Here is a 5089-nt window from a genome sequence, read left to right on the forward strand (position 1 = left end):
TTCCCTGGCCATGTCTCTGGCATCCAGAGTCCTGTCATTTTTCTGATCGGCTGTCAATGAGCATTCAGTGTTTACCACACCCTAATCTGGAGCCGCTCTGGACCCTGAGCTGTGTTCTAGGCCCACCGTGTTCCCAGTGAAGGCTATCACCCCGATGTGAGTGACCTATTCAATCTCAGCCTTGCATGACATACATGTATACCTAATTCCTTCGCCACTTGAAATTGAACACTTTGATTTTACTGAGTCACAATCCTCAAATACCAAGAGGTCTTAGCCCCCTCCTTTGTGCCAGTCATGGCCTAAATATATACAAAATGTCATGTTTCCTTGGCTGTAAAGCTCATACATGTTGGCCTGTGCTTTCCTAATCACCAAAATTCTTCTTCATAATATTACAAACCCCTGGTTGGTGGCCTCTCAAATCCAAATTTCCCCGCCTGCTCCTAACCTCTCTATTCATGATTCCAGGTTCATAGTCTATACCTTCCAATTGGGTCATTGTGTGCAGATTTCACAGCTGTTGCAAAGGATACAAACTTTGGACCAGTCAGCCACCCTTGACCTGGACCAGCTCTCCCCAGCCCCTACTTACTGCCAAATCCCTCCCCACTTCAAGATGAACTGAGGGACTTTTTGACTCTTCAGCTCCTCTGTAGACTTTCCACACGTGATTTCCAGCCAAACAAGAGCCAACAGAATCTCAGAAGATGGCCCAGCAAATACACAGCCCTCTCTGGTGATCCAGCCCTTCTCTACAAGAAAGGGGAAAAACTTGCCCACAGTCCCATAGTGAGACAGAGAGAACAACTCCGTTTCCTAGGCAACCCTGAATAAACAGAGACAAACACTCCCACTTCAGAGGCCACAGCGGTTGCTAGACTAGATAAGAGGAACTTTTGTGGCTGTTTGTTAGTCACATATAGGAACAACAGCTAGCTCTTCATTGTTGTCCCACAGAAAAACAACTATGAGTGAGGAAAGGCAAAAAGAACACTGGAAAGATCTTCACGGATTTTAGAGTTCTGGGCTCAGCTAGTCCAGCTAGATCCAGAACAAGGAAAAGAACAAGATGAATAGCAACAGTAATTCTCCTCTGCTTGGGCAGGCCCCTTCCCCTGTCCCCTCCTATCTATTATCTCATGTGATCCTCACAGTAGCCCTCCACGCAAATCAACAAGAATCACAAGAGCACCCCTTCACGTGCCTCCTCATGAATATGGAGCAATCTGTTTCCTGTCCTTAGAAAAAGAGGCAGTTATATCTTACCTCCATTTGACAGACAAGAAAACTAAGAGCCAAAGAGCTCGGTGCTACTCCCATGGCACCCATGTATCCCATGGGGCAGTAGTTCCCAACCTGTGTGACCACAAGTGCCCATTTTAAATGTCAAAAAAAATATCCTCAGACCTCCCTCAACTCAATAGTGGTTGAACTTGTAATAGTCACTGGGAGAGAACACATAATGACAAATGGTGACTGTGAATTCAGTGGGGGCTTTTAAAGGAATGTATTGTATTTGCCATAAAAGCACAAAGGTGGATTTGAAAAGTAGAACAGAAACGTGGATGGTAGATAACTCACAGACAAGGACTGCTAGGGTACAAGGTGCAAGGCTCTCAGGCTGGACACTGTCACTGAAGGAGGCCCTCCCTGTTGGGCTCTGAGAAGGAACTCAGGGAATGAACAGACGAAGAAGCAGGAACATTGGAACTTAGGATATAGGAAGAAGGACTCTAGAAAGACCACAGGAAAGAAGGCACACAATCCACTGTCCCTTAGAGTGTTTTGAAGTTGTCCCAACATCAGCCGACTTAATCCTGGAAAAATCATGCTTTCAAATCTCCTCTCTTCTCCTCCTAGTTGGTTAGAGATTAATGGACATACTTAAGCTTTGTAGATAGCCCAGTTGTCTTCAAGTTGTCTCATATGGAGAAGTTCATTGGAACCCAAATTCCAAGGCAAGATTTGACAGAGAACTCCAACATTTAGCTATTCCAAACAGAAGTGGTTTCCACGGAGGAGCTGGCTAGAAGGGGCTATAATAACAATAGTGAATGGCAGAGCCGGGACTGGGGGAAGGGAGACATGGAATTGAGAAAAAGGATGGAGAATCTCAACAGCTTTCATAATTCCTCTTATATAACCAGAAGTGTTCCGGGGGTGCAGAGGGGAGGGTGGAATGGAGACCATCCCAAACTAGCAGAGGGGATAACCTAAGATTAAAAATGGCCAATGATCCTGATAGGATGGGAGTAAACAGGGAAGGAAGAAAGAGGGAGAATGGGAGGCTGACTTGGCTGGCTCCCAGCCGAACCAGTTGAGATAGGATCTAATAGGTCTGAGGGAGGCATGGTAGGCTCTTAGGCAGGGAAGTGATGTGATGCCAAAAATATTTGCAGAAGATGGGTCCTGGCAGCTGTAGAGTCTGGAGCAGAGAAAAGCTAGCTAAAGGCAGGCCAGCTGTTGCAGTAATCCAGGTGTGAAGTGATCAGAGCCAGCCTGGACAGGGAGAGGGATCCTGGAACGAAGACAAAAGGGACAAAGCCAAAAGATACTGTAAGGCAGTATTTCCTCAAGTGTGGTTAGTGTCAGTTTGCAGCAGATTTGTTGGAAAGTTTGGTTAAATGCAGATTCCAGGCCTCACTCCCAAACTGAAGAGGGGAGTGACACTCAGGAACTCAACTCTGACAAGCTCCCCTGGTGATGCTGGAGGATGTGGAAGCTTGAAGAACCTCTACTAAGTGAAAAATCAGCATGACTTGGTAACAAAGTGAGCTGGGGAGGAGAAGGCAAAGTAGCCATGAGTCGAGGATGACTTGAAAGTTCTTTTGTTTTGTGTTTTTTTTTGGATTGTGGTAAAATATGTATAACATACAATTTACCATTTTAACCATTTTTAAGTGTACAGTCCAGTGGCATTAAGTACATTCACGTTGTTGTGCAACCATCACCACCATCCATCTCCAGAACTTTTCATCTTCCCAAATTGAAACTCTATATCCATTAAATACCAACTCCCCATTCCCACCTCCTCCCAGCCTCTGGTTACATTAAAGTTTGAGCCCAGAGGATTAAGAGACTACAGAAGTACTGAAGGAACCTGGTGTAGGAAAAGGCTGCAGATTTTCAGAAGGAATATGAGTTCCAATTTTGGTTTCCAGTTGAGCTAAGCATATTTACATAAGGAAATAGCCCTGAATCAACTGTGAAAAGAAATATGAAGTCCAGGGCTAGAGCACCAGATGTGGGTGTGTCTGTGTGTCACAGGAGCTAAAGTGATGTGAAAAGACATTGCTCCAGGAAGTGGGTGCAGAGGAGGCTGAGTAGCAGGCCAGAGCCTTGCATGCCCTTTGGAGGCCACCCACAGTGAAGCCATGAGAGGGAAGAGGAAGGGCCAGCTGGGGAGATATCCAAGAACAAGAGACGAAAAGCCCCAAGGGAACACTGAGAATTATGGTCTCTACTTTTTTATCTTTTGGTCTGTTCTTTTTAACATATCCTCTTCAGTCTTACCATAAGCCCCACCAGCTTATAAAATTAAACCAGTCCTTAAAGGTCACTTTGGGGAAGATCGAAGCAGCTGAGGTATTCTAGGAAGAGGAGTCAGAGTTCTGGGGTATAATTCCAGTCTGGCTAACAAGCTATATGACCTTGGGCAAGTGATCTGTGTTTCTACACCTCAGTTTTCCAATTTGCAAAACAAAATGGTTACCCAGGATCATTTATAAGCCAGGTGCTTAGCAAGTACCTGGGCCTAAAAAAGCCTGCTACCTCTGAAACTTGTACACATTACCTCTTTGCTAGAGGCCTCAGTTTCCCTTCTAGCCCCCAGATTCTATTCATCCTCATATCGAGCTTTATCAAGTTGCTGAAAAAACAGCCACTTTTAAAAGCCAATACATGGCTCAGTGCCACAACATCCCATGTAATTTGTAGAGGAAGGAATCATATGCAGCCTTATTCCCTAGCCTTTCTCATCTCATGAACCACTTCTGGTTACCTATATTGTGACAACACACTTACAAGCTCTGGGTCACCAAACTCAAATGGGAGGAAGGTGGGCGGGTTGCATGAAGACCATCTTGGGCAGGCACAGGGAACAGGCTCGCCTTTGAAAGACTTGTGATTGAAGCAGATAAGTGAAGATGGCAAGAAAGGAATAAAAAAGAGCTGACTTGGAGGGGGTGGGCAGGAGAAGACAAGAACTGGAAGAGGAGGAATGTGAACAGAAAGGGTGGCCCCAGCCCACTGAACTTTCCTTAGTTGGCTCCTCTGCTGTTTTGCTGCTGTCCTACTGATGAACTTCCTGCTGCCACTACCTAAGAGAAAAAAGGACGTATTCTCTACCACGGACTGGTTTCATGGGTCCTGAAGTGTCCCAAAGATCTCTTTTTGTGCTGTCCATTCCAATACAGAACTCAGTCATTTAAGTACAAAACTAACCTAACCATCATAGAGAAGCACCTTTGAGGCACAAGTAATGTTCCAGTGAGTTAAGTCATACCTGGGATCAGAGAATAGAGTAATGTGTCATAAAGGCCAAATGAGGCTCTAGAAATTAACTGTCCCAACCTCCTCACTTCCCAGAAAAGGATACTGAAGCCCAGAGAGAGAAACAGTCTTGTCTGAGGCACTCACACAGTCAAAAGCAGGGCCAGGATGAGCCCTCTAGGGTTACAGATGACTTTCTCTTTAAGACTCAGTGTCTCCATCTGTAAAATGAGGGATTGGTGGAGGAGATTGGATTAAACATGGTGGCATGAGAGACGTTCCCAGATCTCTCCCTTTGAAACAACAATAAGCTGCACACCTAAAACTCAACAAAAAACACCCAAACTGCATACCAGCATGTCTGAGCATGAGATTTGTGCATAAGAGCTACCACAGGTCAGAACCCCGGGTGTTGGGCAGTGGACTGGGAGAAACGAAGAAGCTGACTCTGGCAGCCAGAGCTCCCTGTAGGAGGAGGGGGAGGAGAGAAGGAGCAGTGAGTTCCCTAAATAACCCTGCCTGGGAGTGCTGTGAGCTCCACGCTGCTGGCGGCAATGCCCAATCATCAGGGCAAAAGGCAGAGAAACAAGGACAG

This window comes from Pteropus alecto, unplaced genomic scaffold (genome assembly GCF_000325575.1).
Source record: "Pteropus alecto unplaced genomic scaffold, ASM32557v1 scaffold246, whole genome shotgun sequence".
Taxonomy (NCBI): Eukaryota; Metazoa; Chordata; class Mammalia; order Chiroptera; family Pteropodidae; genus Pteropus; species Pteropus alecto.